The sequence below is a fragment of the Ochotona princeps genome, chromosome 5 (genome assembly GCF_030435755.1).
Source record: "Ochotona princeps isolate mOchPri1 chromosome 5, mOchPri1.hap1, whole genome shotgun sequence".
Lineage (NCBI taxonomy): Eukaryota > Metazoa > Chordata > Mammalia > Lagomorpha > Ochotonidae > Ochotona > Ochotona princeps.
In genome coordinates, this window is record NC_080836.1 from 37,033,467 (window position 1) to 37,055,735 (window position 22,269).

Consider the following 22,269-nt stretch of genomic DNA (forward strand, 5'->3'; position numbering starts at 1 on the left):
GGCTTGATAATACCATCACAGAAGACTTTGGAAATAAAGAAAATGAGAAAGGGAATGTTATGATGCAGTACATTAAGGTGCTCTTTGGAACACATGTATTTCATGATGGAGTATCAGTATAAGTCCTTGCTCCTCCATTTTGGACCCTACTTCCTATTAATGCATTTGGAGAGGCTACAGATTACAAATCAAGTCCTTGAATTCCTGCTATCCAATTGGAGACCCAGATGAATCCTTGGCTCCTGGCATTGGCCTGGCGGAGTGCCAGCTATTGCAGAAATGTGAGAATGAATCCAACAGATGGGTGATTCTTGCTCTCTGTCTTTCCCTTTTCAACTTTTTTTTCAAAAAAAAAAAATGTGCTATTACAAAGAAAATGAAGCGAAATGGGTCTAAATATGTATATAAAATTTAAATCTATTATCAGGTAACATGCATACTGAAATTTTCATGATTGCTTATGAATACTATAAAACATTTTTCAATAAATGAAATGACACTTTTGAACTGCGTTTTAGAATTTCTAACAAAAACAAAAGTTAATGTTTCTCCTGATTCCAGGGATTTATCTCCATTAACTTCCCAAATTCCATTGAAGTGATGTAGACATGTGATCGAGAGAATAAATTCTTCACAGCAGGTCTATATTTATGAATTATAACAGGACTTTAATTTATTTCTGTTTACTTTTTATTATATGTAATCTAATTAGAGTTTGCCTTTTTCCATCTCTCTACTTGCTATATCATGATACCTTTAAATAATTTAAATTTAAATTTCTTATTATGAGGTAAATGAACATGCTTTAATATTAATTTGGGAAAAATAATAAGGGCAGATGTATGGAGTGATGAGGAAAAGAAGGAAGGTTGGAATGTCTGTATTTCTAAGTATCTGTTGTGAAAAATGTGAAAGCTATCAATTTTCTATAAATCGAAAAAATAAAAAGTCATAATGTCATCAGTTAGTTAAAACTGACATGAAAAAATTGCCATAGATAGGAATTTACAGTGTTATAAAGTAATTTTAGACAGAAACCCAAAAAGTAGTAGAACATGGCCCAATTTATTGGGTCTCTGTACCACATGGAAGACTTGGAAGAAGCTCCTGGTTCTTGGGTTTGAACCTGCCCACATCTGCTTATTGTAGCCATTTGGGTGTGAACCAGAGAATGGCCTTATAAATAAAAATAAACAAATCAAAAAGAAAATAACCCATAAATCTACCACCAACCAATAGCAAAAAGTAATTCAAGCAAAATTCATCTTTCAACAACAACTTCTTATAAGAAACATAGAAAAAGGAGTACATACATAAAATAAAATGAATGTTCAAAATACAAATTTTATCAAAAAAGTGAGAGTCAATTATAGGGAAAGCAACAATAAACTGAAAATCTTTGACGATTAATACAAACTTTATAACTTTCTGGGATTGCCATACATTATACTATAGACTAAATGGTGTAGAGAACAAAAATTTATTTTCCAATAATTGTAGAGGCTGTGAATCCACCATCAACTTGTCCGCATGCTTGGTTTCTCCCGAGGTCTCCCTTCTCTGCTGTCAGTTGGCTGCCTTCCCTTTGTGCAGCCTCATCCATGGTGCTCCCCTGGAATGCGTTAATTTCCTTTTCATTTGAGAACTTCTATCAAACTTAATTACAGGCCCTTACAATGGCCTTATTTTCAATCCACTGCCTCTTTAGAGGCTCTGTCTCCAAGCAGTGACATTCTGAAATAGAAGGGTTTGGAATTTAGTTCTCAGCACAAGCCAATGAATGGTATGAAGCTGTATGAGACATGAGTACAGGGCTGAAATCACATTTGTGGATAAGTAAACACCTTCATCAAAGTTACATAAAAATTTTTAACAGTAGAGTTGACATTTTGTGATGGAGTCAATAAATCTTGGAAAATGAAAGTATCAAAATCCGATTTATGAAACACTACAGATTTTCTACTAACCTATGAATTCCAAAAGAAAATGTAAGTGCTGCAGATACTTCGTTCGCATTTATTACCTTTAAAGTTAGACGATGGCAACTTTGAGCTAACTTGTATTGACATACATAATTTTACAGAATATAAGCAATATGGTTTCTTAGTATAACTTATAATGCTAATAATCTTAATTTCACAAAAGAACAAAAATATTAAAAATTCAGTGTCGCAAATAACTAAAAAATTGCAAATATTCCAAATACACATTTGCTTATGCCATTCAGCGTAATGTAAGAAAACTAGTAAACCATATTTGTGCAGTTTCTGTCTAGGAATAATGATTGTGTAGGTAAATGTGTCAAATATCTGACCTCAGTGTCATCCCTTTGTGTTATAAGGGGCTTGGAACCTATATTGTATTTCCACAACTCCCTTGTCAGCTTCGTATTGATTAGATTCTGTTAAGGGGAAGCACCTCTCTGAGACTAGCATTTTTAAAAAGGAAAAGCCACATTCTTGCTGCAGAAGAGGTTAGCAGAGGTCATGCAGTACTGGAGTAAGGCTGGGATCAGTGAGGAAAGACCCTGGGCTCCTGCAGTAGCAAGCATGGCTTCATCTGCCTGCTACGTTCCTCTGATGTGAGTTTCACAACACTTTACTGGCACAGAAATAGTTGTAACAGTCCTTCCTCTTCCACACCCTGAGCCCACTGGCAATTTTATAACCAGTTTCTTTATTTGCTACTTGTTTCAGGTATCAAGAACAACTTCTATTTTCCAGCCTGGAATAATATAAGATTCAGAGCACCAAAACATTTCAGGAGTGTTATAGAGTATAGAATATATGAAATGTGAATAAATTATAAAAACACAATATTTAAGTTCAGATATTCACTATATAAAATTTCTAAAATCACTAAGATGCATTCTTTGTTTTCATTCTTTTCCATAAAATAATATTTTAGAATTACTCCCAATCAGTATTAAGTATTGTGGCTTCTTAATTTTAGCAAATATATCAATAGGTCTTTCTAATTCTACAAATGGACTGTTCTGTTTCCTTCACTAATTTCTTTTGAACTTTTCCCACTTTTCTTGCCTACAACATTTATTAGGAAAGTTATTCTAGGTGTGTAAACCTTTTTTTTTTCATTTTTAAAGATTTATTTATTCATTTGTTAGAGCCACACAGAGAGGTGGAGACACACTGGGAAATATTCCTTTGCTAATTCTCCCATCAGATTGTCGCAATGACCATGACTGGGACAGTCAGAAGACAGGAGCCAGTGGCTTCATCCAGGTCTCTCACTTGAGTGGCAGAGGCTCAGACATCTGGATAATCTACTGCTTCTGCCAAGCCTTTCACAGGTAGCTGGGTGAGAAGTGGAGTTTCTGGGACATGAACCAGTGCACAAGTTTCTAAACGCCATTCTAAAATTAACAAAAAATTTATATAGATTATAGGAAATTATGTATGAAAAATATACATCTTGGTCATCTGATCAATAATATTTTGGCAACTAATAAAATATGTATTATAACATATCCTTTGGAAAGTTTCAGACATAACTTCATTTGCCTTTATCTGTACTTCCATAGTACTAAGGAATTTTAACCTTCCCTCAATCTTTGTATGAATAAGTTTTATCTTTATCATGTGTGAATGACACCAGAAGGCAAAGGATTCCATGCTTTCTGTGTAAGAGAGAGATGCGAGTGTGAGTTGATATGGAAGATTATCACACAAGACATTAGTAAACAACAACAACAACAAAAACCAACAGCGGCAGCAACAACAAAAACTAGAAGTTGGAGCTTTAGGTGGATAAAAAACTGATGCCATAAAACTGATGAAATTCATAGGTTTTTGCAAGTTGAAATTTCAGTTATTATTTGAATTGTGTATCATCTTTCCAAAGTGAGTGCCTCATATATGCAAATGTTTCAAATTTACAGTGTTTTGCATTGTGTAGAAGTTTAATATCATGCCTATTACCCAGAGAACCATATACTTCACTCTAAGTGTTTGAATTATCTTACTGAGCAAATGATTGCTGGAAAAAGAAATAACATTTGAGTTACTTAAACAAGCTCTGTAAAAATAGTCAGATGAATCACAAAGGCACTTTCAGAAATGTTTACACTGACAACCTAAAGATACATATTCTGAACACTTCCTCTAAATAGGATGTCTACCACAGAATACAGAAACAACTCGGTTTTACTTTTTAAGATAATACATTGCAAGACTACTGGACAATTTTGTAATAGTTTTAAAAGAAATTAAGAATTTGTATTCTACAGATGTTTTGCATTGCTTCACAGTGAAAATCTCCTGTGATAACTAACTGTGCAGGTATAAGTGATGGGAGAAACAAGCAAACACGCATGGCTCAGCAAAAGCAATTGTGCACCTATTGTTAAAGAAGAAAACCTGGGTTATTCTAATAATACACATATATGTTCCGATGACGTCAAGTTGATTTTTCTGTTTTGTTATACTATCTATCATTATGAATACGACATCAAAATCAACTAAGTGCTTTTTGATAGTAAGGAAGTATAAAATGCATTATCAAAAAACAAAATAAAAATGCATGGACGTTGGAAGAGAAAATCAGCAGATGGGTTAGTTACTCTCTCCATCCATCTAACAATTTATCAGTCTCTCTCTCTCTCTCTCTCTCTGCTTTCCAAGTAAATAATAATATATATTATATAAAAATATATAAAACATATATATATGAACCAAAATTGACATAAGATACCTCCTATGAAAAGGTAAACAGAAAAAAATGCATAAAAATAGAAGTAAACTAGCAATCAGAAAACTGAAAATTGAAGCCCTGTTTAGGTACCACCTACTTGGGCCATCCTCTGCTGCTTTCCTAGGCCATGAGCAGGGAGCTGCATGAGAAGTGGATCAGCCAGGACGTGAACCAGTGCCAAATGGGATGCTGACGCTTGCAGGTGGAGGATTAGCCAGTTGAGCCATCATGCCAGTCCCTGGTGCTCTATATTTTGACATGCTATGTTCTGTGTTTGTTGCCTTGGGACTCTTCTAGCTAGAAGGATATCACTAGATGCAACCAATTGACTCTTCAAAACATATTGCTTCAAGAATATAAAAGATACAAAAAAGTATAAGAATTCATATTGGCTTTTTGACTTAATTCCATTAATTTTATATTTATATTTAATTTCTATTGCAGTAAAAATTTTGTTGCCTAATAACATTAGCTCATTAACTATTTATACAATTTATGCTATAGTGTCTAGAATCAGTAAGTTACAATGGTAATACTTTTTTCATATACCTATTGGTCAAAGTCAAGATTTCTTTTTTATTTTAAGTGTATTCCTTATAGTAATTAAAAGAATGCGTGGAACAGAATGTTTGAAGGCTCAGTCTAACAGTTAAGATGCTTGTTAATATGCTACGTCATACATCAGAACTCTTGAGTTTAATTTCCAACACTTTCTCTCAATTGCAGCTTCTTGCTCATACAGATCACGAGACAGTGATAATGGTTCAAATAATTTCTTCCTTACCATGCATATGAGACTCCTGGATTAAATTCTCAAAGTTAGCCCAACTCTGTCCAACCCTTGACCATTGCAGGCACCTGGGGGATGGATCATCTGATAAGAATGCTCCCTCTCTCTTTTTCTTTGTAAGTTTTAACATTTACTACTATAGTTATCTATTTTAGCTTCTAGTTCATACTCACAGTGTTACTTTTGACAATAAAACTAGGCAAGTATGCTTGTACTGTCATTAATGTATTTTGACTTTATTTGAAAATGGAGAGGTATGCAGGAACCCAAGTTCTTGGGTAATCTACTTCCAGCGTGTGCATTACTGCGATGTTACATAGGAAACAGTGTTGGGACGTGAACATGAGTTAATACTGGTTGCAGGTGTCCCAAGTGGGATCTTAACTACAGTGTCAAAAGTCTTATCCGGCGTTGTGTGTTTTCAATTTCTGCATGCATATAAATGTATATTATAAATTATGAATATACCAAAGTTATTGTTGCAAGTCTTAGTTTCATTTTACTTTCAATTATATGTTATAACTGTTGTCTATATTCCCACTACACTATTTTTGCTTAATAATTAATTAAATATAATTATATTGACAGTATTAACTTGTATATGTGATATATTTGCATATAATAAATCATGCACGTGTGTTAGAAAACGGAACTGCTACCTGAACTTTTCAATGCTGCTATTTAAAGTATTAAAATTTACTAAGAGTTTTTTCAAGAACAAATGGAATGATAAGTGAACTAATTTCTTCTTATACTTTCAGAAGTAGTTAACTCTATAATTTATGATTCTTTTTCACCTTTGTTACATCTTAAAAAATATTTAAATGCTTTTACCTGTTCCTCAACCCTTCTCAAATTGGTTTTCAACATTATTTACATGTATGGGAAACAACTTGCTTAATTTAAATAATTACTCATTATATTTATCTTTCAACAACTGACATTACTGTCTTCTGGGAGCTAACTAGTTTCATTAAAGTTAATGCAAGAGTCTTTTAAAAATTCTATAAAAGTAACATTGATCAGTCAAAACAAGAAAAAGAAAATTACCTTACTCTGCTAAACATTAGCATCTGAGAAAATTGCTTAATAACTCTACATCAAAATTTTAATTTACATAATCAAAATATGGCAGCATTTCATGTGTTATTCATTTGCATTTCCCCCTGAAACACATTATGGAAATTAAATAAAATTGATATGATTATATTTAACTTAATTTGAAGTCACATTTCAAAAGTGGAAGAGAAATTCTTTCAACATTCTGAAATTAGGTCTTTAAAAGAAATGTTTTTGATCACTGTAAGATTCCTGCCAACCCCAAGAGAATCATCTGTTTCTAAATATAATCCATCTTCTCTTTAAGTATATGAAACATAGTATGCATATTGCTCCTTTACTGAATGTGATTAATCTTATCTGTATATTCCTTGTGACCAAAAATTGATACAACTATGTATAATTTTCTCACACAGAAAAATAAAACAAAAAGCTCAAATGAAAAATTGAATGATCAATATTGAGGTGGAGATTGGTGCAGTGGGTAGAACTGCTTCTGGATATGTTTCCATCCCCTGTCAAGGTCCCAGGTTTGAGTCTTCTATTTCCAATCCAGCTTTATGTTCAAGTGCCTTGGAGACAGAGTCCCTGCTACCCACGCAAGAGACTCTGGTCTGACCTAGCCCTGCTTGTTGGAAGCACATGAAGAATCTGAATTCTTTAAGGCGGATTATATATCTCCCCAATTAACAAGTGAGGAAGCAAAAGTGAGGTACTGATAGACCAAACACACGTCCCAGGTCGCACAGCTGTGGGACTGAGGGTCCACACCAAGTGAACTGACCCTGTGTTGCCTCTCATATGCATCACAATCACACACTTCATACTCTTCTTATATTTTTTACTAATGTTACATATTCTGAAAAATTTAGTCTGTCTGGCTTTAGTTGTGTTTGTTACAGAAATGAGATGCAAACAGGGATATAAAACTTCACCAATTTCCAAGTTAAGCCATAGGGATTCAACTGTGGAAGGCAGACAGTTTATGGAGAATTTGTGTCACCATTTCCACGTATTATGACACACTTGAGATACGTGTTTATTAGGCAATAAAGTTCTCCACCCAGTGTTATTACTCCAAGGATAGTCTACGATCATTTTCTGTCTGTAGTTTGTTGGTTAGATCAGATTTCCTGCTAAAGAAAAAGATATTTCCAAAGCCAGGAAGTATACGAGTTTTGTTGTGCTGGTCAATAAACACCGTGATTTGTGCTGGGATTCCCCAGTTGAATGTATCAGCCATCAAAAGTAGAGGCTGTCACGGAGGTAATTTAAACTCCCCGGTCACTTAACTTTTCTGAGAACCCGTGCACTTGGGTGCTTATCTGATGAGCCTTTTGTGGCACCCTTCAGTGGCTTCTCCGGCCTAAGGGAGAGGGAGCCAAAAAGGCAGAACCTCTGCCCCTCTTCTACCCATCAGTTTACTTATTCTCTGTTTTTTTAAAGATATATTTATTTTTATTGGAAAGACAGATATACAGAGAGGAGGACAGACAGAGAGGAAGATCTCCCATCCAATGATTCACTCCTCAAGTGAGTGCAACGGCTGGTACTCGCCAATCTGGAGCCAGGAGCCAGGAGCTCTTCCGGGTCTGCCACACAGCTGCAGGGTCCCAAGGTTTTGGGTCCTCCTCGACTGCTTTCCCAGGCCACAAGCGGGGAGCTGGCTGGGAAGCGGGACTGCCGGGATTAGAACCAGCGCCCATATGGGATTCTGGTGCATGCAAGTTGAGGACTTTAACCACTACGCTATCGCGCCGGGCCCAGTTTACTTGTTCTTAATGTGTGTGGTTGGAGGCTATGGTTTCTTTCACTCATGTTCAGAAGCAATCTGTCCTTCTTAAACACTCAAGCATGCTAAGATGTGTGTGAATGTAATTAGTAAGAACTTAATTTTCTCATATTTCTAAAATGCTTTACAATCTAGAGTTTTCAAATGTCCACTTACACTCCAAGTGACACTCCAATTACATAAGAAAATAGTATTATCCACATACACCTACTGAGAAACTTGAATGTGAACTATTTTTGAAGATATTCAATTGGTGATAAACAGTACTAAGCTCAAGTTTTCATATTCCTAGTCTAAGGTTTATATAAAATCCTCATATATATAGTAGCAACAGAAAGAAATTAGTTTCAAAAAAGTAAAATGTTAATAAAGATTGATACTGGCACAATTCTTTAGCTTAAATTTTAAAATAAAGATTAAAGGACATGGTACTGAATGGATGATCCATGCTGGCATCCTACCTGACAAAATTTTTCCAATTTAAAAAAAAAATCTCATTTTAAATCCTTAGAATTTGGAATCTGTTGCAAATATGTAATCTGGTACAGAAATAAAAGCAGATCGATTAAAAATGGGCTAGGGAAATTTTCAGTTCTGACACGTAACATAGTTGGAAGAATTCAACCCGTTAGCTCCTATTTCTAAGGATATATGGTCACAGAGAAAACCACCCTGGAAATCTGGGGAGACAAAGCAAACAAACAAATAAATAACTCACAGCTGAGATTTGCTTTACTGGAGCAGAAGTAGCTAGAGCTATGATTGTCTTCTATTTTCTGCATTCTAAATGTTTTGACGCCTTGGGCCTCAAAACGCTGACCTTGGAGGTACTGCCTCTCCCAAAGTTAGCCAGTTGTAAAAGGTAGTAAGCAATTCACTTCACACACACACATCAAGTATAAACTCACTATGTAGAGCCCATGCCACAATCATTTCCTATGTTGGACCCTTGTATTGTTATCCACTAGGAGGACCTGCACCCCAGAGATCATGAAATTACTCAGATTGGCTAATTCTAACACTTCTTAATTGTCTTGCTTGTTGTCTCCCAACCAAAAGGACCTTTATCCACAGTTTCCTTACGTTTCTGTCAATTGCCTGGCTCTGATGTGCACTGTCACCCTTGTGTGCACTGCCACTCTTGGGTGTGGCATGCCACTTGTCTTAGGAACTGTAACCAAGTATTGCTTCAGTAGTAACCATCTTTAAGATATGTTGGTCTTACTCTGCCTCAGAACAACTTGTAAAGGATTAGGAACACTTAAATGGTAAATTTGATGGGGGCTGAGTATGCAATAGCTTTAGAGTGAGAATCTATTCTGGTTGTCAGTCTCAGTGGGTAAACCATAATTCCAAGTGTTTTATTTTGAGGAAAAACATTAGTTTCTCATGGGAAAAAGCCTAGGAAGGGTCTCTGATGACTCTGGTAGGGGAGGCTACAAGTAACTCTTGAAATCCGTTATGGCACTCTTCATTATAAATCTAACTCTCCAGAAAGAAGGGGGAAATATATGGGTTACCCTTTCAACTTTAATATCCTAGCCTTTCTGTCTTACATAGGTACAGCTCTCATAAAGAGTGGCATTGAATGACATGTTTATAGAGTATTCTCCTTTTCCATACTTTACCAATACACCAAAAAAAAAAAAAAAAAAAAAAAAAACCCTCCAGTGCATTAATCAGATTGTAGTGGAAAGAGCTGCAAACACAAAATCTATGGAGGTAGGACTTCTCGGTACAACCCAAAAACAGTAACAGGAAAGACACAACAGCACTAGAGAAAGTTGAGCTTCTGACATCTGCAGCTACAGCAACCATTTGGTGTAAAGCATCTCTAGGCAGACTAATGTAAAAATTGATGCTAAATGTGTATCTATGTCAGTTCCAACACTTAAACAATTTTTGCCAGCCTTTGCTCAACAACTAAAAAATCTTCCAACAGGCAAAGAACATGGACTAAAGATTAAAATATGCATCATAACTATGCTGAAATATGATGCATCTAATATTATCAGTGAATTTAAATTATTAATAATATGTAAAACATGTATGCAAGATGTAGATGCATGCAAGGGAATGCTGATAAATTGGGCAAAGAAATAAAAACTTAAGAAAATCACTAAGAAATGCTAAGCTATAACAGAGATAAAAGTCTTTGATAGACTTTTCTGCAGGGGGCATGAATAAGAAAAGAATTAGTGAGATGAAGATATTTCAATAGAACTATTTCAAGCTGAAATAAAAAGAGATTGGTAAAACAATGTAATGATGTTTGTTAACAGGCTATATTTTAAAAAGGGGTAAGCACATAAATTTAAAAATTGATAAGCTAAATAGGTCTTTTTTTAAAAAATTCAGTAAAAAATCATAATTTTCTGGACTAACATTGTGGTGTAGCAAGTAATATTACCACCTGTAACACCTACATTTCATAGGGTGCTGATGCGAATCCTGATGAACTTTTGATTCAACTCCCTGCTAATATACCTGGGAGAAGCAGCAGACAACCACCCAAGCATTTATGTCCTTGCCACCCAAGTGAGAGACTCAGAAGAAGTTCTTGGATTCTGCCTAGCCCAGTCACTGCTGTTACAGTCATCCAAGCAGTGAAGTAGCAGAAAGAAATTCTCTCTCTCTCTCTTTCTGTTAACTCTGAGATTTAAAAATATAAATATCCACAAAAATACTTTTCCAGAAAAGTAAACAATTGGCTCAGATACTACCCTTAGTTTCGCTGTTCTCCACCAGTTCTTATGGAAAACTGAAGCAAATGAACACATCATAATTCATTCTGAAAGTCCATTGTTACACTAACAGTAACACTGGATTCAAAAAATGAGAAAATTAGAAGCCTTCATGTCTCACAAACACAAACATAGATGCAAAAATTCTCAACAAAATTTTAGCAAATCAAATCCAAAAATATGTCAAAACATTTGATCAATTGTTCTCAATAGTGTCAAGGTCATACAAATTGAAAAACTGCCATGCCTGTAACGAGTCTGTGGTTTGCGGTGACTATGCTTCTTTTGGTGTTCTTGGTGGGATACTGAGACAGAAAAATGGTATCAGGTAAGAAATATTAATGACAGGAAACCTGGGTGTGAATATATGGGAATTCTCTGCATCAATCTCGGATTCTTCTGTAAATCTAAACCTGTTCTAACAATGAAGTTTATTTAAAAAAAATTCAGCAAAGGTGCCAAATCTCAACCTTCTGGTTTTCCTCTTGAGCACTTTTCATATTCAAAGGCTCTTCCTATCTTTAGTGTGTTGCTTTATTGGGTGTTTTCAGAGAGAACGAAACATTTTAAAGGACGCTTTAACCATCAGAGTCAGCTGAAATTTTGTATTGTATTATAAGAAACATATTTAAATTATTTAGTAACTCCCTTCTAAAAAGCAGAACCTAGCTAGTGTTTGATACTGACAAAGTATATTTTAAAATATTTTGAAGCAAAATATTTCTGACAATTCCTTTCAAAGTGGAAGTCTTACCTTCCTGTAACCTGCTTAGTCCAACCCATTGGAGATAGATGTTAGCATTCCAGTCTGCCCTGTTTTGTATCTGAGCCAGTCGAAATTTGTTAGATTTTTGACCTTGGCAAACAACGAAACAAAACAAAACAAAACAAACCTGCAGGTGACTGACCCTTGGGTAAGGATGGACAGGCGGTAATGTCCAAAAACTTGGCTTTCACATGCACTAGCTCCTTTCTTCTAAATCTGCCCTTGGAAGCTAAGTGTCATGATACCTACAGGCTTAGCTTGAAGTAGCAGCAATGACATTAATATAATTCAGACATTCTGTCACAGATAATAATCTAATCCTGGCTTCTTAGGAGTGATATTGAATATTTAAAAAAATTATCAAGTCAAATGAAATGTCTTCTTTCCAGATGAATTACATATGTTTCTAGATCATTCAGTATCTTAATTAGCCTCTCAGAAAACACATTCATTTACATATTGCTGCTGAAGGTGAGACTTCATCAGAACTAACCCAAATAATCTTTTATCCACACCATTAAATGTTTATTAAAATATGAATATAGGGGTAAACAGTTAGCCTCCTCATTAAGCAAAGGTTAGAATGCATGCATTTCATCTCAAAGAAGATGCACTTAATACCTAACTCCTGACTCCAGCAAGTGAGGTCTAGATTCACTTCTCTGCTCTAGGCTTCAGCTCAGCATAGCCCAGCACAGCTCATGGTTGCAGACTTTCCGGTAGTGAACCAGCAGATGGGAGTTTATTGGTCACTCTTTCATATCTCTTTTTCTACCCATGTCTCATCTCCAGCTTTATGTGTCTTTGCCTTTCATTAATTCATTAGTTCATTGAAGGTTTTTCTTTAAAATATATATATGAACAATTTAAGGGTAATCTGCATATTATGTAGATATCAAAGAATGTATCTGCCTTCTAAGTTCAAAAACAGACAATGGAAGTGACACTAGGATAAACTCCCAGGTGCCCAGCCATGAGATTCTTCAGGAGTGGAGAACAAGAAATTACTTCCAACTATATGTTGTTTTTCAAAAATTTTGTGGAGTATCAGACATGTAGCCTAAATTAGCCTAAAAGTTGGGGTTGCTATGTCGTACAGAAGAGTACCTGTGTTCACTTTCCACTTTAGACCTCTCCCACCAGCCAATTATTAGGCAACAGTAATGGCACAAGGGATTGTATTCTTTCCAATTTCATCTGAGAACGAATTTATACTTCCAGCTCCTGGCCCTGATCCTGATCCACCCCCCAGCCATTGTGGACATTTGAGAAGTGGGTCGGTGGAGGGGAAATGACCTTATCTGTGTCTATCTTTCTTCTTCTGTACTGGTCAAAACATTTAAGAGTTCCTGTAAAATTAAGTTGAAATGTTTATTTTGATAAAAATTGAAATTGTTTGAGTTTTCCAATGACAAAGACCTCCTATTACTCATTTTAGTTGCAAAATATAACAGAGCTTCCCTCTCAGAACTGATGTTCAACAAGTTACTTTTGGGGCAGTGCTCTAACCTAACACCTTTGTTTGCATGAAAAATGTGATTAAAATAGTGAAAAAGATGACTTTGACAGTGGCAGGACAAGTGAATTAAGAATGAAAAAGCCTGAAGATTGAAACTGTGGTTCGAAGGTTAAGTGTGTGAATCAGGATAGCTACAAAAGAAACTACTTGTGATAATCCAATGAAAAAAGAGTCAACAAAATTTATTAAGAGTAAGATGTGCTATGACTCCCTGACTTAGGTGATGTGGAGGCTAGGCCAGCAGTATTGGCATCTCTTGAATGCACTTTACAAAGATTGTTATGTCTCTTGGGAGCAAGACCTAGTGAATCAAAACCTGCATTTGAACAAGATCCCCAGGAGATTTGCATTCACATTCAAGTTTTGGAAGCACAGGGCCTAGAAGAGGATACAGGAAAAGGTGACAAGCTATACAGTTCTTTGTTGTTTAATCAAAGGATTTCCCAATACTTTATTCTTTTGTAGATTTCTTTATAGATTCCCTGTGACTTTGCAGTGTGCTAGGGACAGGTGAAACACCCTGGACCTTTCAAAGAACTGTGGAAATAAGTGACATTTTTTTCTGTGTGAAACAAAGCCCTGTTATCCACAGAGTGGATGTATATCTTCACACACTTCTTGAAGAAATATCAATCAATAAGGCTTGCATTCTACTGCATTTTTGAGGCAAATCATTTTCAACAGTTATGCATAGGATGAGATCTGTTGCAATGCATATCAACCTGATTATCATTACTTGAGAGTAATTCTCAACTTAGGTTTATCTTGTTTCATGAAACTTTTTTTCAAATAATTCTTTTGTGAATTATTTCTAGCAATTTTATTCCTTAATGCTACTCATAAAGGTAAATGCCAATCATCTAATGTACCAGACTAGTTGTCATTTGACAAAGAATTAACAGCAATAGCAACTCTATATACACTGCTTTATTATGCTAAGCACTAGTCTGAGCATTTACATCAATTAACTCATCAAATCTTCATAAGGATACAATGAAATATGTTGCCTTAATCTAACCTCCATTACACAGAAGAAATGGAAAAAGAAGCACAGAAATTAGGTGATTTACTTAGGAGCTTGCACCTAAAAACCAGCCTGGAGCTCAAATCCAGTGATCAACTTTAGAAATAATAATGTCAGTGACTTAATACTTGTCAAACTTTCAATGTGTATCGCTCTTACCACGCAGACTTGTTCAAGTACCTATTTCTACATGCCAAGGGGTCTATGATTCAGTGGAGCTGGAGTGTATCCTGAGTATTTGCACTTCCCAGGTCATTCCGATCCTTGTTATTGTGATACCACACTTTGAGAATCACTTCATTATATATATATATATTCCCTATTTCTGCTTGCTACTTTTAAGTTTTACCTATACAATTATGTTCAAAATAGGTTTTGTGTAGGAGAGAAGAAAGTTACATTCACATACGATATTCATTGAGCATCCCCAGATGTATTGAAATGATACATTTTTTTTTAATCAAGTAAAATGTCTCTTGGAATGCTCTGTAACCACAAATGCTTGATGCATTTACCACTGCTTATCAGTTAATTCTGTCCAGGCAGTTTTGTTTTCAAAATTCGTTCTTTGGGCCCAGACAAGCCCAGACAGAATGAATTTTAAACACTTGACATATGCAAAATATTAATTTCTGATTCTAAAGTTCTGGGGAATGTAACCATTTCCAAAAAATGAGTAGAAGACCTATGTAATACTCTGGTGTTCCTCTGTTTCTCACGCCATATTAATTACCTTTGTGGCCACATAACTTTATTCTTCAGACTAAGTCTAATTGTTTCCTTTTCCCTGGTCCTGTAGACATACAATCCCAGATCAAGAGCCAACTCTCTCCCATCAGTTACTTTATGAAGTACAGTGATGCCTTTGGCTTTCTTGCTACTAAAACGAGGAAATAAAAGAGAACTGTGTCAGCAGTCTACTAATCATGAATCTATGCACAGTGACAGTTAATCTTCTCTTCCTATTAATAGATGCGGATGCCTAGGGGCTTAACATTTTCCTACTAGCTTAATAAGGAGAAAAAGAAGGAAGGGGAGGCAGACAGCAATGCCTAATTTCACATCCAGCAGCTACTGCAGTGTAGCTCAAAGGCAGAAACTCAAAAAGAAAAAGAGGCAAGATGGCAACTTAACGTTGGCCATGCCAGCATTTTGTCCCCAAAGGAAATTAAAAGCATGGTGTGTTGATCTGTTTTGGTTCATCTTTAGTAGCATACTTAATTAGAAACCCAGATGAACTTTTAGTCACTCTCCTGCCTGCACAGCTGTATAAAACAAAACCAGGGATGTATTGATCCCTCTGAATGTGCCATGGAATACTAACTGCAAGTTTACAAAAGAAAATTAAAAGTAAGTCTCCATGGCTTTTACAAAACCATTGTAATTTCCAATTTGGCAAGTCATTAAGTCTTTCTGGGCTTTAGTGCTTCATGTGATTTTAAACTCCTTTTTACTGATTCTATTTCTGAAAGAATTCCCATTAAAAAGGAAGTGCATACTTTGACTGCTTTTCTGAGCTATTTAAATGATTTGTTCCCAACAGAGAAAACAATATTTTGAAAACAATGTGTAAGTGAAGAAGAAATAGTTAGGTTTATAAAACAGTCCAACTTATACTTTGAAACAATTTTTTTAATAACTTCCTAACTAAAGTATGCTCACCCTATTGGCTACTAAAATTATGATTAAACACCTTTAAAATGTTATTTTTTCATTGGAAAGTCAGATATACAGAGAAAGATCATCCACCTGCTGATTTACTCCCAGGTGGCCTCAATGGCTGAAGCTGAGCTGATCTGAAGCCATTGAGCATGGAGCTTCTTCTGGGTTTTGGGTCATTTTGTACTGCTTTCCCAGGCCACAAGCAGGAAGGGAAGTGGAGCAGCTGAGACATGGGATCCTGGACATGCAAGGCGAAGATTTAGACACTAGGGTATTGCACTGGGCCTGTTTATTAAACTCTTATTCTAATATCACAAGTAATGTCTTGATGAACTACACTGCATAGCATTTCATTTGTACCTGTAGGAATTCCTAAGAATATGTTTTACTGTAGTGGGTAAAGCCATTGTCTGCAATGCCAGCATCTCATGTGGTTGCTGATTTGTTCCCTCTCCATTTTCAATCCAGCTCCCTCTATTAGCCTAAAGAAAGCAGGAGAAAATGGCCCAAATTTTGTGCACCTGCATTGCTTGTGGGAGACATGGATTGAGCTCCTGGCTCTTGGCTTCAGTTTGGATCAGCTCTGGCCACTTTGGCCACTTGGAGAGAAAATCAGTGAATGGAAGATCTGTTCCTCTTTCTCTCTCTCTCCCTCTATCTCTGTAATTATGACTTTCAAATAAATAAAAAAAACTTTAAAATAATTTTAAATGAAACAAGACATGCTTGAGTATTACTGTGAGCCAAGTACTCTACTAGATACTGAGTATGCAGGCATGAAAATCACATTGCTTTGGCCTCAAGCAAATTAGAGAGGAAGCCTGTTGCTTACAAATACAAAACCTTTTAAAAAATATTTAAAATGTTTAATATTTGCATTTAATTTGAAAGGCAGGAAGAAACAGAAGGAGCTGGTTTAGACTACAATGTCAGGTGTTTTGGACACCTGTGGTTTGAAATGCCTGTATCCTTTATTGAAATGCTAGTTCAAGTCCTGGTTACTCTGCTTCCTGTTAATGTGTCTTGGAAGGCAGATGATAATTACCCAAACAGTTGGGGTCCTGCCACCCATGCAGCACAGGGAGACGTCCAGATGGATTCCAGGCTCCTGGCTTTGATTTAGCAGAGACTTATCTGTTGTGGTCATTTGTGGGAATGAATCAATAGATGGAAAATTAATAACTATCCTTCTTCTCTCTTTTATCCTTCTCTCTTTTTCTGTGTTACTTTGCCTTTCATATATATATATATACACACATATACATACACATATACATGTATGTATATATAAACACACACACACATAGATAGATAGATAGATAGATAGATAGATAGATAGATAGATAGGTAGATAGTGACTAACAGCCAAGGTGGAACCAGATTTATGTTAGGAGCTTTGATCTGCACATAGATCCCCAGTTTGGATAAGAGGAACCTATGTACTTGAATCATCCCGAGGGTGAATACTAGCAGAAACTTGAACTGAAAGCAGAGTTTCCAGGACTCAGTCAGGCACTCTCATATGGGACATGGGGTTAATTACCCCAAATAGCATTCCTTGATTAATTTCTTCTATTTCTAGAAAGTGGGAAAATTGTCTTTGGCTTCTGGGCAGCCTATAGTAACATATCTGTCAAAACGATAGTAAAAAAAAATAAATGTAGGTTAATATAACAAAAGAGATTGTCTCAGATTTGATTTTAGGAAGAGATTTTGCTATATGTTCTAACAAGTGAGCTTAAGTGTAAGTAAGGAGCACTCTCCCCAGCTTCACACACTATTGTCAGATTGTCTTCTCCAGGGATTTTTTGAACCTATATCCACTATAAGTATCTTTCTGTTGCTCTACATTTGGGCTACGAATTAGCATTGGGAACCTCTTATAGTGTTATCACTGGCGTATATACAGAAAATAATAAACCATAATGGTTATATTTTGACTTCTGCTATTTAGCAGTGTGAGAGAAGATTTTTAAATAATCACATTTTAAAATATCACAAAACATCGTAATATACTGGCATTTATGTGGTGCAAATTTGTACTATGAGGCACAATTTAAGCACAAGGCTGAATACATTACAATTTAAACAGCTTAATAATTATTTTTATTGTGTCATATGTAACAAAAGGTTTCAACATTGAGATGATTATTTTACTATCTTTGTGGAAAAAATGAATTTCATCAGAATAATCATAACTTGAGTGAGATTCATAAATATTTAGTTAAAAATTTTCCATTCTTTGTAACAATAGCTAATCACACATCATCTAATCTTGAACATACGGGTGACTTAAAGAACACTGACTAATTTTACTTGATGGAAGGTTTAGATTTTCAAGAGAATTTGAAAAGAAGCACCTGTGAATATGAGAGATTAAAACTTGTATTGTTCAGTAATACTTTGGATCCTAGGATATATATTTGTGTCTGCCTAAATTTGCAGTTTCAATTTTGTCAACTTTACATTAATTGAAGCTTCTGCAGAGACATTCCTCCACAACAAGAAAAAACTTTGAGCAGGTATAATGTTTCAGATATCACAGAGGAGAAATGACTTTGAATCTTCATTTGAATAACATCATGTTGTGACTCTGCCATTCAAATAAATAAATAAAACCTTAAAAAGAAATTTATTTCTAGTTACTGAAGGATGTTAAGATTAGCTTTGGAGTCCATGAAAAAGCCACTTATGGGTTTCAGAAAAAAATTAATTTTGACAGATAAACTTTACCATGTCTTTTTTATGGATTTATTATGTTTTATAGTTATTTTCCTTGATAATATTTTTTTATTAAAACTGTGTAGGATTGTATCTGAAACGTTATATGGTACTATAATTTAACTTATCCCTCAGAAAAGAGAGGTAAAATTTAGTTGAAAGGATTTAGTCCTTATGTTTAATATTTAGATATAGGAAATGAAATTATTGTATTCATTAATGTAAGATTTAAAATTGATTTAATTTCATATGAATGTATTTATATGCAGATATATTGTGTCATAAAACCTTTCTTTGTAATTTCCTGGGTTTACATGATAATCCTACATTTAAATAAGGTGGTGTAAGAAGTGGTTTTATCAGTACCCTAAAGTTATTTCTTTAAACCCAATAGCAGCTCATGGTCTTTAAGACCAGAAAAGCTTCTGATTTTGAGATATTCATGTAAGAAATGATTGTCTAGCTTTGGTTCTTGACTTTTAAAACTATCAGCTATGAATAAATGTTTCTATAATGTAATTTTATTTTCAGCTGTTTAGAATCATTCACAACAACTTGCTGCATTGAGAATTGTTGCCACCATCTAACATTGCTAAACATTAAGTAGGTTGTTAAATACTTTTATGCAGTATTGCACTAAGAACGTTTATAACATGTTGGAACTCAAAACTAGATATATTTGAGTATACTATGTCTCATAAAACTTATTTTATAATCCTAGTTTAAAAGTTTATAATTCACAAAAAGGCCTCACAAAATGCGTCAAATAAAAATAACAGTTTTTGGAAGTTGCTAAAACTTAAACTTAACCTTTTTTTTAGAAGAAATAGTTTTATACATATAACACAGATTAGTGACAAGAAAACTCATATGAACTGCATTTATCCAAACGAAATAAGCATTTTCTAGAACAGTGGGATGGTTTGGAGTGAAGTGTAAAATGTAGCTTGGAACATCCCAGGTTGGAATCCTTGTTTTCCAGCCCTCGATCTGTTCCTCATTCCAGCTAATTCCTAATGCACAGGGAGGTAACAGATGGCTCAGGTACTGAGGTCCCTTTCAACTCTAGGGAAGACCCTGATTGTATTGCTGCCTTTGGTCTTTGACTGGTCCCATTGATCATGGACATTTGAGGAGTGATTGAATCAGGAGATGGGAAATTTCTTTCTGTGTGTCTCACTGTCTTTTTTGTCTCTTAAAGAGTATATTTAAGCATGAAAATATAGTGACTAGCCTTGCCATTATAAACTGTGAATCTCTTCAAGCTTTCTGATTGTCTTGAGCCAGTTTTTGTAAATATAGAATTTCAAGGAATTTGTCCATTTTATTAACAGATTTTCAAATTTCTTGGAGTACTATTGTGTATTCAGATGCTATTTTGACACATAATGTTTCAAGATTTGCTTAGATGCACTTTTTCTTCCTATAATGAATTTGTGAGGATAGTGCCACCTGTTTTCTTTCTCTATGAACCAGTTTCAACAAAGATGTAAGTTTTATTTTCATTGTTAGAGGATACACTTTTTTTAGAGGATACACTTATAACCTCATCTTTTTTATTACATTCATTTCCATTTCATTACTTTCTTGTGATTTTTTTTTCATTTTTCTACTTTCTTTGCTTCCCCCCACCTCCGCATTTCTTAGATATTGGAATAAATGTATTTTTAACTTACAATAATGGGCCTGTCATGATCTCTCAATGGTTAAATCCTTACCTTCATTTGCCAGGATCTCATATGGGCACTGATTCCTGTCCTGGATGCTCCGTTTCCCATCCAGCTCCCTGCTTGTGGCCTGGGAAGCGGTGGAGGAGTCCCAAAACCCTGGGACCCTGCACTCATGTGGGAAACCCAGAAAAAGCTCCTGGCTTCTGGCTTTGGATCAGCTTAGTTCTGGTCATTGTGGTCCTTTGGGGAGTGAACTAGTAGATGAAAAATCTTTCCCTCTGTCTCTCCTCTTCTCCATAAATCTAGTCTACCTTTTCAATGAAAATAAATAAATGTTAAAAATATTTATTATGTTAAACATATCATTAACCAGATAGTTTTTTTCAAAGTAATTTCTTAGCTGTATCTGGATTTTTGTATATAGTAGTTTCATTTTGTTTCAGTTTCAAATATATTTTTAAATTTTTCTATTTCCTAATTTCTGTTTATATTTATATCTTATTTTGCAAGCATGGGATTTTTAGTGACATTTTCTTGCAATTCTTAGCTTGATTTCATTCCATACAAAAAAACCTTTGCTGAACAATATTCCAGCATGTGAATTTAAAACTTTGTTTAGTCCTTCTATGAGGATATTTTGGGTTGTTCTACATTTATTGTATATTTTTCTTTATTTTTTTCTTTTTTGTTGATTGAGCATTTAAAATTTTTATTTCTTAGGGTCAGAATTGTCACATATCAGATAAAGCTTCCTCCTACAATTCCAGCATCGCATGTAGGCACAATTCGAGACTGAATTGCTTCACTCCCAAATCCAGATTCCTGCTAATGAGCCTGGGAATATAGAGGAAGATGGCCCAAGTGTTTGGACTCCTGTCCTCACATGGGAGATGCAGAAGACTGTCTGGACAACAAGCTTAGTCTGACCAGGCCCGATCTGTTCTGGTCACTTGCTTAATGAATCAGGGGCTGGAAGATCATTGTTTCTCCTCCTCTCTTTGTAGTGCTGTTATTCAAATAAATGTAAAGAAAAAGGAAATTGATCCTTTAATTTTTTTGTTTGATTCTCTTCCTTCTGCTCATTGGAAGTTATTGTTTTTTTTTTCCATTGTCGAATGTAAAATATGCATGCATTGCTATTTAACTTCATGGCATTATCAATTTCTGTTTTTCTTTCTGTTGTTGATTTTGTTTTGTGATTTTTCATTTAAGGGGATGTGTAGTAATTGTGTAATGAAGACTATCATATTTAGATGTGAGGATACAAGGCAGTATGCATCTCTCTTCCAGATCAAAGATGGACTCCCAATGAAACTGTTAAATATGTCTAGAGCATGCTGGACTCTGCCATTGTCCATGCCCGCAATGATGGACTTAAGACTGTTTGTGAAGAACTATACTACTTTAAAATATAGGGTAAATCACTGTGTGTGGGAGGGGCTCTTGGGAGGGGTAGCAGATATCCCAGAGCATTTGGAACTGTAATATAAAAAATAATAATAAAATGGAAAAAAATATATTGTACGAGAATGGCTGACTCTCACGAAAAAGCACATGTATGTTTAATACCTTTTCTAGTATTAAGAGGATGTTAATAATGCGTATTTCAGATTGTGCAATCTTCTGTGGGAGATTGCCTCTGGATCTCTGGCTGCTATTTTGTGGGCGTGACTCATGGGCTACCTGCCCATGACCTGAGCCACAGCTTCCAGTCTGCTGCAGAATGTGATCTAAGACACGACTGGAGAGTCTAAAGCCATTACTGTGTCATTGTTGGGTGGAAGAACTGTTGGGGATCGCCCTTTTGCCTAG